The sequence below is a fragment of the Canis lupus genome, chromosome 4 (assembly GCF_003254725.2).
Source record: "Canis lupus dingo isolate Sandy chromosome 4, ASM325472v2, whole genome shotgun sequence".
Lineage (NCBI taxonomy): Eukaryota > Metazoa > Chordata > Mammalia > Carnivora > Canidae > Canis > Canis lupus.
The window spans coordinates 49333226-49345364 of NC_064246.1; the positions used below are offsets into that span (position 1 = coordinate 49333226).

At 35.6% G+C, this 12139-nt stretch overlaps 1 pseudogene; it reads left to right on the forward strand.

Moving 5' to 3' along the window:
• Positions 1-11172: 11172 nt before the first annotated feature.
• On the forward strand, positions 11173-11628 carry LOC118354526 (cytochrome c oxidase subunit 7A2, mitochondrial-like; annotated as a pseudogene).
• The last annotated feature ends 511 nt before the right edge of the window (positions 11629-12139 follow it).

Genomic DNA, 12139 nt, shown 5'->3' on the forward strand with positions numbered 1-12139 from the left:
CTGTGTGACAAGCATTATTTGACCCTCCTTCAAAAACTACAAGGCAGGTACAATTACCATTGCAATTTTCCACATGGGAAGATTAAAGTTTAGGGAGGTTAAATTATTTGCCCAAGGTAACCCACAGAGTTATTGTATAGTCCTCAGCAGAGGAGATTTTATTATTTTATTTATTTATTTTTTATTTTTTTAATAGATTTTTATTTATTTATTCATAAGAGACCAAGAGAGAAAGGGAGGGGGGTGGCAGAGACACTGGCAGAGGGAGAAGGAGTTTCCCTCCATGCAGGGAGCAAGATATGTACTCAATCCCGTGACTCCAGGATCATGCCCTGAGCTGAAGGCAGATGCTCAACCACTGAGTCACCCAGCTGTCCCATCAGAAAAGATTTTGATTTTGAATGCAGCAATCTGATTTAAGAAACCCCTTGAGCATGATTGTATGCAGTTTCTGAGTAACATGGTGGTAGTTAAAAAAAAAAAAGTTATTAACCATTTTCTCTAATCATGAGTTATAATTTGAAATTTTAGAGGCAACTTGATGTAATACAAAGAACATAGAGTCTAGAGTCAGGAATCTTGGGTCTGTAATGAACTCTGTGACTTTAGGAAAATTATATATCATTTCCCTAGGACTCATTTTTCCATCAATAACATGAGGGATGATACAGGTGATATAGATGGATCTTTTCAGTTCTAACATTCAGTAACCTGTAATTCCAACAGCATTTTAGGGGTACTGGCATGGAAAGAGTGTCTATAGTTCCTCCAAATAGGTTAACTCTTTTCATTACAGCTTGACATTAACAGGGGCAATGTCTATGTGACTGAACCACTGGCTTGGTTATCTCAATCTCAGCCTCCCTTCGGTCTCATGTGAAACCTCATTGCTCAGCATACTGGATGAGGCAGATTGGCAGGTGGACTCTACTTCCCCATAGTTGAATCTGGGCTGACCTTGAATTTGCTTTGTCTAGTAGGATGTACAGATATGTGAGTTCTGACGTCTGGCGTAAAAGGGTATCTCCACTTGTATCTTCATCTCTTAGGAATGCTCCTGCCATCATGTAAAACATCAGTTCTCCATGACAACAGGGCATTTACTTGCTTTAATTTCAGTGCCTTACCTCAGCACCTAAGAAGAGGGCTTGCTCTACAGTACATGTCCATTGAATATTTGCTAAAATCTAAAGAATTGAATCTTACAAAGTATCCTCCAGAAACAACTCAGTTTAGATTTGCAATAACATTGTATGAATGCCACATTGGCCATTCTTTTGAAATCACTGGGTATAATTTTTTTTAAATATCAAAACCATCATCTGAAAATTGCAGGCATCTCAACATTTACTTAGCATGGCACACAATGTAAGAACTTGATCAATGCTGTGAATTACCTTTTAATGATTCTCAGATGTTCCAGGCAATCATGACACAAGTAAAGCAGACTTTTCCCAGGCTAATGTCTCTCATTGCTAATGATGTGCCTCCCAGGGATTTTCTTTTAGATTCTGGAGTCACTGGAGTGTCATTTAGTATGACAATGTTAGTGGATGGGACTGGTGCTGTGGCATGAACTCCCCCCTACTGGCTCCAGAATCAAGTACCTCATACAAGACAATTTTAAACCATAGGGGAAAATAAGGATAAATGAAAATGACAGCAAATGATTATAATGATAATTTATGGCATTCTTTTTTTTTAAAGATTTTATTTATTTATTCATGAGAGACATAGAGACAGAGAGAGAGGCAGAGACATAGGCAGAGGGAGAAGCAGGCTCCTCACAGGGAGCCTTATGTAAGACTCCAGACTGATCCCCAGACCCAGGATCATGTCCTGAGCCAAAGGCACACACTCAACTGCTGAGCCACCGACGCGTCCCTTTGGCAGTCTTTAAATGCTTTTAATTTCCTCTTTTTTTGTGTGTGTTCAATTGAAAGGTCAATCAACTTTTAAATGCTTGATTTCATTTTTAAAAATTTTAATTGTGATGGAAAACACAAATATGAATATAATTATTGAAACATCAGTTTATTTAACAGAGTTACCCCAGCAAAAATAAATGTGAAAACTTTGAAAAAATACCATATGGCTCTACCAAACAGTAAAAATTTCAGTTTAAAATCACTAGATTGCTTTATTGAGGAAATTAATTTCAGCACCTCAAATTAATACTCAAAGGAAAATATGGCTTCTTTAAAGTTACAGAATATATGCGAAAATTTCTACTGTCTTTGTCAAAGAGTGAGAGGTTCCAGCAAGAAAAATTAATCCATGTTTTAAGTCTATTAGAAATTTTACTAACATGCCTAGGGCACAACTGATAAAGTTGATTTTTTTTATATTTGTCTCAATCTGCAAATGAGCTAATAATAATACTGTTGTGTGGATTACATAAATTAATATATGTAATTATTTTACACAATCTATGGCTTATTTTGTAAACTCAATAATTCTTTTGTTATCATTATGCATTTTCCTATTATTTAACAACATTCATCAAAATTTATTATTATCTAATAATTACCAGGCCTCAGTCTAAGTATCATTCAAACAAAGTTACTATGTGCCCTTGTAAAGATTATAGTTTATTTTTTATTTATTTATTTATTTATTTATTTTTTAAAAAATTTATTTATTTATTCATGAGACACACACAGAAAGAGAGAGAGAGAAAGAGAGGCAGAGACACAGGCAGAGGGAGAAGCAGGCTCCATGCAGGGAGCCTGATGCAGGACTCAATCCTGGGACTCCAGGATCATACCCTCAGCTGAAGGCAGGTGCTAAACTGCTGAGCCACTCAGGGACCCCCAAATATTACAGTTTAGCCACTTAACTTTCTATCATGCTCACTCTTAGCACACAAAACAAGCCCTTTCCTGCTCCTCCTGTTTCATAGCATCCAACTGCAAGGTAGAACAAATTCAGACTAAGACATAGGCTCTTATACAATCTTTCTCACAAAAATTCATTTCAAGTCTATGTACTCATTATTCTTTCTTCCACAGGAGATTCCAAGCATATCTCATAGCTTTTCCCAGCACTGTCAGCTAACAAAATGAGTAGGTATTTACCACGTATTAACATATACAATTCCACTTAATAGAAAACTCTAAACACTTTTCAATGTAGAACATTACTGCTGCAGTGAAAACACTTCAGGGTGGGAAATCTGAAAAGGGAAGGGGGAGACTACTTGACATTTCTGCTTTTTCTTTGTGTACCTCCCATGTGTCCCTAACACAGAAACACCCACATAAACACAGCAAACACACACAAACAAGTACACACCTTATAGCTATTTTGTTGTGTGTGTGTGTGTGTTTTTTTTTTTTTTTAATTTTAGCAAAGGATAGGAGGTGGAGATATCACTTGATATAGCAGAATCTGGTGCAACGGCCGTAGATATACAATTACTGTCTCTCTCTTATGAAGCACTTGTGAGGGTTCCTAAAGAGAAACCCTACAAAAGGCTGCCAGGAGTTTCCTGGGATACACAATACATCTGAGTGGTGGTGATGATTCCCTCAGTTTGTGCATTGTCAGGTCGATCTGTCTCTGTACCAATCAAAAATGTTTTATGTGGAATCTTTCAAGACAGCCCACAGTCAACCCCTTTTCCTGGGAGCCATATCTGACTCACTGAAAATACAATTTTGTTGCCAAGTTCTGAAAGTACAGCATGTTTCCAATGCACCCAGTCTCTTCCTCTGCTACCAGAAAGCTCTAGTCACAGTCTCTTGTCTTTAAACGGTTACAATTCTGAGTCATATACAGATCCCTCTGTCCCCTTAATTTAGCAAGGAACTCCTATCATTCTCTTTGACTGATTCTTTTGAACTCTAGTCCTGTGACCTAAAATGGAGGGAAGAATTCTTAATAGCTAAAAAGTGGAGTCAATCCCGGTGTGCATAAATAGTTAAACAGATAAGCAAAATATGGTGCCTATATATAATAGATTATTTTTCAACCTTAAGAAGGAAGGAAATTCTGGCATATGCCACAACATGGATGAGTCTTAAGGACATAGTGCTAAGTGAAATAAACCAGTCACAACAAGACAAAAAAAAAAGTGCATGATTCCACTTATATGAGATACTTAGGGTTGTCAAAATCATAGACACAGGAAGTGGAATGGTTGCTAGGTGCAGCAGTGAGGAGGAAATGGGGAGTTATTGTTTAATGGATATAGTGTCAGTTTTATAAGAAGAAATGCATTTTGGAGATGGATGATGGCAATGGTTACACAACATTATGACAGTAATTAGAGAGAATTCCTTTGATATTAACTCTTCAATTCATATTAGTAAAGCAACGACTTATTTATAAAGTTCATTCTGACTCGCTTGAGTCATTTTTCTAATAGAAAATTCTTTTGAACTTAATTCTCCAGACACCTAAGCAAATCAGTATGCTTTCAAGTTAGTTTATCAATTCATGCATTCATTCAACAGGTACTTTTAATTGTCAACTAAGGTGTCAGACACTGGGGCATCTGGGTCGTTCAGTAGGTTAAGCATCTGACTCTTGATTTCAGCTCAGGTCATGATCTCAGGGTGATGAGATAGAGCCCCACATCTGGCCCCATGCTGAGTGTAGAGCCTGCTTAAGATTCTCTCTCTCTCTCTCTCCTTCTGCCCCTCCCCTCACCTCTCTCTCCCTCTCTAAAAAAATAAAATAAAATAAGGTGTCAGACACTGCACCAAGTGCTGGCAATATAAAGGTGACTAGGCCATGATTTTTGTCCTTCACCCATACACAGATTCATTAGGAGGACAGCCTGGGCACTTTCAGGGCACCATATGTACATTTTGGAAAAACAATTAAAGAAGATGAATATTTATATTTGTTGACATTCTAAGAAATTACACATGGTTGGTTTTAGGACTTTGATATTGAATGAATATCAACTAAAACTTTTTGAAATTACTGTAGTTCATCAATGTTCTATTTATAAAATTAGATACTTTAATACTTTTATTACCTTCTCCATATTTGCATTAATCACTATCAAATTAATTACTCAGTGAAAAAGTCATGTAATATAATATAACATGGGGACTGAAATTGATCTTAGAAAATATTCAACCAGTACTTCTCTTTGTACAAAAAAGAGAAACAAGGCCCAGAGAGGCTTAATGACTGATCCAAAGTTACCCACTAATTAATAAGAGTCAAATATGAAATTCAGATTTTCAAACTGTGAAACCTCACATTCCTCCCACAAACCACAAATAAACAACTTTATAGTTTAAGACAAAGGTGGAGATTGTCACCATAAAATATTTATATTACTTCTTGAATATGCTGCAATACATGAAATTCTTTTCTGTTTATTTTATCCAGTCTTCAAAGCATAATTTACTTTTCATTGTGTCTTGCCATTTAACTCTTCAATATAGAAGAAGGCCAGTGATTATTTATGACACTGGGGATGCAAAAGGAAGGAGTGCTTATCCTGAAAGGCAAGTCAAGGGGACGTTCATTTAGGTAATTTCACTAGGTTATGAGTTTAATTTAATGATACAACTTAGAGTGAACCACAATGCTGATAACATTCTCAAACTCCTACTCATCCTTTAAGATAATCTGATTTCTTTCTTGGAATCTTTTTTTTTTTTTTTTTTTGGAATCTTGATTCTACCTAGGTAATTACCCAACTGACAACCAACTATTTGATTTTCATTATTTTTTTAAAAGTACATTGTATATCTAAGTCTACAGTAATGTAAGCAGTGATTATAAGTTTTATTTCTATTTGAGACAAATTTGTTCATTTCAACTAGGCTAGCATTAAGCTCTTACTATGAGCAAAGAAATATGAAAAACAAAATGTTCATTCCTTACAAAAATCTATGCTTTCAAACATTTTTCATTTTCCTTTAGACCATATTAACCTTGTCATCTCCAGATTATGGGGGAGGACCCATTTAGTCATTTATAATTTTATTTCAGACTTTGTACTTCAGTCTTTAAATGAATTAAAAATTCCCAGAAAATTCAAACTCCAGTGTGGTATGTAGCAGCTTAAAGGGACTGTTTTTGTTTTGTTTTATTTTGCTTTGAAGCATACTTAATTAATGAATACATAATTAAATTCAGAGCCACATTTTACTTATTTTATGAATAATTCTTGAGAAAAATGCCATGCTTCTTGAATTTTTAAAAAAGCTCAAGATTAATTTGTGTTGAGGCATTGGTTAAGTAACAAGAAAATAAAAGTAGCACAATTTACATTTATTGAAACATAAGACAATGTTAAAAATAAGGAAACATATGTTCCATTAAAACTATTAAAATATTTAGTGATATGGAAAATATTGGTGACATTTTGCTAAATAAGCAGACTAAAAAGGTATGTAATTATATGATTTTAATAAAATTATAAATTATTAGTAGTTGAGAAAGAGAGAGCGATGAATGGATGGTAGACAGATATGCAGAAGGAATATATTTTGGCTGCCAGAATTAACTGATTGGATATGGGCTGAAAATTCACTAACTATGCATTAATTATATTTTAATACCTATTATTTAAATTTCCAAACCTTAGTTTTCTCAGTGTAAAATGTAGGTAACACTTACCTACTTCACAAATCATTAGGAGTAAAATAAGATAATCCCAATCAAGTACTTAACATAATAGAAGCATATAATTAGCAATTTCATTGCTCATATGATATGAGCAATATCACTTATGGCTGATATTGCAATATAACTATATATTCTTATACATGATTTACTGTGTGAAAAATTTTACAGTAGACATTATAGTCTCACTATAAACATAAAACATTTAAATTCTTTTTTTTTTTTAAGATTTAATTTACTTATTCATGAGAGACACACAGGCAGAGAGGCAGAGACACGGGCAGAGGGAGAAGCAGGCGCCATGCAAGGAGCCCGATGTGGGACTCGATCCTGGGTCTCCAGGATCACGACCTGAACCAAAGACAGGTGCTCAACCACTGAGTCACCCAGGCATCCCAACATTTAAATTCTTAAATTTGATTTTTGTTTTAATAAACATTTATCAATCACCTATTATTATGTATAGGTTTGTGAGAAAGATATGGACATATACATATGCCATGATGCTCTGAAGTCACAGAGAATGATAATCACAGTGGGTAGAAAGTGCAAATAAGAGAGTGAGCACAAACTTCAGAGCCTGAGAGTCAAAGTTCAAAAATGAGAAAGTAAAAACCAGGTGTAACATTTTTTCCGATGTCTTCCAATGTTAAACATACTGTACACTCAAGAGGAAGCAGAGGATGACATAAATGAATTCTTTTTTTTTTTTTTTTAGAGTTTTAAAATTTTGTTTGAGAGAGAGAGTAAGTCAGAGGAGGGGCAGAGGGAAAAGGAAAAGCAGACTCCTTGCTGAGCAGGGAGGAAGGAGGGCTCCATCCCAGGACCCTGGGATCATAACCTGAGTCCAAGGCAGACAACAACTGACTGAGCCACCCAGGTACCCTGAATGAATTCTTTATTGCCTTATCTATCTTTATTTCCTATGTGCCACTAAGAGTATGAACATTCTACCAAGTCTGATGTGACATTATTGTTGAGTAAAATGAATTTCATGGGCTATTTTGGCATTTTCAAGATTATTTTAATTATTCTCATTTTTACCTAACATGCAGAATTGAGAACCTAATATCCTCACAATTAAGGAGAATAAAGTATAAAATATAGAGTATTGCTTTCAAATATAACTATGCATAGTTATTTGTTAAATAAATCTCAGTAACAGATAATTCAATCAAATCTCTTCACTTCACTAAAGATAATTTGAAGTCTGGAAATGCTAAGTGACTGTCTAATATAATATAATGAAAAGGCAGTAGAAGCAGGCCAACAGCATTCTAATCTTTCTCTGTTTTTCTCTATTAGAAAAGACACATTTCTCAGAGGGAGAAAAACTGGTCCTGTGTGTGTAAGATATATGCCTTTGTAAATCCACTCTGACCAGAGGATAAAGTCACAAGGTACAGAAGTGGTCACTGACATGTACCCTCACTATTAGCTGCCTCAGAAAAGGAATTAGTGTTTTATGTTAAGCACCAACTCTGCTTGTTCATATGTGGGATCTCCTTCAATCTTCACAACTTATTGAAATACGGAGTGATGTTTTGCCAATTTCATACATAAGAAAAACACAAAAATTTAAAGAAATTAAATTATATTCACAAAGTAACACAACTAATAAGTGTCCAAGCTTAGCTTGGGGACTAGATTTTCTTGATACCAGATGTCATGTCCCTATACCCTATTCCATGCTATTAGAAGAAACTTTTTCAGATCCTCTGCCACCTATGTCTGCCATGTCTCTCTTCTTCATTTCCACCTCCACCCTTTAAATTATGGCTCAAACTGTTTCTTTTAAAAAAACTTCAAGTTGGGATGGCTCAGTGGGTCAGGATCAGCCTGCCTTTGGCTTAGAGCTTGATCCTGGAGTCCCAGGATCAGGTCCAGAATCGGGCTCCCTCCATGGAGCCTGATTCTCCCTCTGCCCATGTCTCTGTCTCTCTGTGTTTCTCATAAGTAAATAAATAAAATCTTTTTTTTAATAAATAAAATCTTAAAAAGAAACTTCAAAAGAAATCCTTGTATTTCTCATTTAATTCATGCACATCTACTATGCATTAAATAAATAGCCATTGTAAAACTGAATCATCAAGGTGTTTTTTATGCTCCTTATACTTTACTATATATGTCATCAGAAATTCTATACACTTTAGAGGGGCTCAGTTGGTTAAGCATCAGACTCCTTTTTTCTTTTTTTTTTTTTTTAAGATTTATTTATTTATTCAGAGAGAGCAAAAGAGAGGCAGAGACACAGGCAGAGAGAGAAGTAGGCTGCACGCAGGGAGCCTGACATGGGACCCGATACGGGGTCTCCAGGATCACACCCCGGGCTGCAAGCGGTGCTAAACCGCTGAGCCACCGGGGCTGCCCAGCATCAGACTCTTGATTTTGGCTCAGGTCATGATCTCAGGGCCAAGACATCAAGCCTCCTGTCAGGCTCTGTGATAAGCGGGAATCTGCTTGAAATTCTCTTCTTTTCCCTCTACCTCTCCCCAACTCACTCTCTCTCTCTAAGAAATAAATAAAATATTTTAAAATAAATGTAATAAATACATGTTAGAAAAAATACTATTTGCAAAGCTTTCAGTCAAATATTTTAGTACTTATTGAGCACTACACAGTTTAATAGGGTATTAAGTTCTAAATCTCCAGCCCAGATAACTGAAAAGTTAGTGCACTTACAATCTTTCGAATTTTGAATTCTATTTTGTTTTTGAAAATTATGTTTCATTGCTTATGGACTGGTGCCCCCTTCAATGAAAAACCTAAACACTATTTGTATAACTACTTCCACACTGCCTTAAGTTATTTATTGCCCTACAAAGACATTAACAAATGGAAAAAGTTATGGTTAACTTCCTATACAGAAGTAAATAGGACAAGACCACTAGGGAAAGAGTATTTGCAAAGTGGAATAAATGAATCTGGATCCAGTTCTAATGATAGGTTTACACTCTGCAGGCCTTCCTCTATTTTTGGATCAATATACAAATAACTTTTCAAGTCTACCTAGTATCTATTTCTCCTCTCTTGCCTTCTTGTAATCTCTATATGCAATACAGACTCGAACTCATAACATCGATTAAGAGTTGCATGCTCTACCAACTGAGCCAGACAGGCACACTGTTTTCCTTTTGTTTATGCAAACAAGAGTGAGAAAAGTGGGGAAAAATATATAATAAATGTTTTCAATCTCCAAGAACTATTGGGAATATCTTAGAGGAAATCATATACATGAGTAAATTGTTGTACTTGGTGCATTGGCCTTCAGAGCTCTTCATCTCTTTCTCATTCATTAGATACAGCTATTAAAGATAGAATAATAAAGGAACCCTCTTAAATCCCAGTCACAATTTGAGAAATGATATCAGTCATCAGTAGGAAATTGAGGAGATTCTAGTGAACTGAATTTCTGGTTGTGGGGGGGGGGTCTGTAAAAAATTAATAATTCACTACCTTAGAAAATTCTGAGTATGCCAATGTTACATCTGAAAAAACTAAGTCTTTGTGCTTTTTTATAGTTTTCACTTTTTGCTGATTATAAAATGAATCCATGTTCCAGGTACAATATTTGGTGACAATAAAAATTATAAAGAAGAAAGTCAAAATTACAGAAATTCCCCTTTGAATAATAGCTGTTTGCTTTGGTCATCACATATGCTTTAATACCAGTTGTACAATTAGAAAATAGTTCATCAGGTTTTATCTTCCATGTTTTTGGGTTTTGTTTTTTTTTTTAGTTCTCTTTTTTGAGGCATCAACATTATTTCCCAGTATGTGCCATTACAAATAACATTAATAAAAAAGTTTTGTGTGTAAACCTATCATTATATCTCTACTCAGTTCTCTGTAATCATTTCTTGGCATCGAATTATTGAGTCAAAGCACACAAGTATTTTTTATAATTCTTGGTTCTTAATATTGCCAAAGTTCTGGAATTTGGTAGTAACCAGAATTTAAACATTGAATCTCCAGAGTACTAGCTCCATTCTTCAGCTTGTTTGACAACTCAAAGCTTAATGTTCTCATATTCTCTTTTTTCCTGAGATATCTCTCGACTTCACTTTGTGTTAACTGGTTTATTTAATACACACGAAGTGTATTAGCACTATATGATGAGCCATATGCTCTATATGTCCTAAAGATACAGCAGTGAATAAAACAGGGGTGGTCTTTTCCTTCTTTGAGCTTATTTTATAGGTGAGAAGATAGATATTAAACAGGAAAACACATGCTAATAAATATGAACTAACCAGATGTGGCATGTGCTATACAGAAACTAAGTATGTTGCAGTGAGAAGTAGCAGAGAGGAGAACAGTCCCATTAAGATGGGACTCAAGGAAGGCCTCACTGGGTCCTTAATAAATCTTGCCTTGTGATGCTTCATTTATTCTAATAAATAAGTGCCTTATGGCAACTTTCCCTTATCATTTATATCAAAATCCATGAGTAAATGGGTTAGATTTTACATGAAAAATCACAGGAAATTATTTTTATAGCTTTTGCCTCTTAAGACAAAATCCAAAAAGGTTGGAGTCATGAGAATAGAATACTTCATAATAAAAATGATCGAGGTATTTCTGGTTCCGGTGTGGGGACTTTCGTTCTTGGTGGTCAGTTGTTGCAGTTGGTGGGTAGTAACTAAGCCAAGATGCTGCAGAATCTGCTGGCTCTTCGCCAGATTGCCCAGAGGACCTAAGTACTGCTTCACTCAGGCAGTTTGAAAATAAAGTTCCAGAGAAACAAAAGCTATTTCAGGAGGATAATGGAATTCCAGTGCATCTAAAGGGTGAAGTAGCTGGTACCCTCCTGTATAGAGCCACTATGATGCTTACAGTTGGTGGAACAGCATATGCCATGTATCAGCTAGCTGTGGCTTCTTTTCCCAAGAAGCAGGATTAACTTCAATTCATCTCAGCAGGCAGTTGGTTCAGTTTCATTCAGCTCTCTATGGACCAGTAATCGATAAATTCAATATTTATTGACTTAATACTAACTGCCACCAATAAAGCAGTGTTTACCATGAAATAAAAATAAAAATGATCTATAGAAGAAATCAAAGTCCAACTATAGATTATGATTTTTTTAAGATTATTTTACTCAAAAGTGTTAATAAGATTCTTCTGCCAAGAGCTTATATAACTGACAAGTATTTCTTTCCAACAGAATGGGAAAATGATATAACCGTTAACAGAAGATAAATTACAAAAGGCCAATAAATACATGGGGGAAAAAAGATAACCATACTAGTAGCCAGGAGAAGTCATATTAAAACAACTACATGAGGGATATCTGGGTGGCTCAGCGGTTGAGCACCTGCCTTCGGCGCAGGGAGTGATCCTGGAGTCATATTTAACATTTTTTAAAAAGATTTTATTTATTTATTCATGAGAGACACAGAAGGAGAGAGAGGCAGAGACACAGGCAGAAGGAGAAGCAGGCTCCATACAGGGAGCCCGATGCAGGACTTGATTCCAGGTCTCCAGAATCATACCCTGGGCTGAAGGCGGGGCTAAACTGCTGAGCCACCGGGGCTCTCCGAAT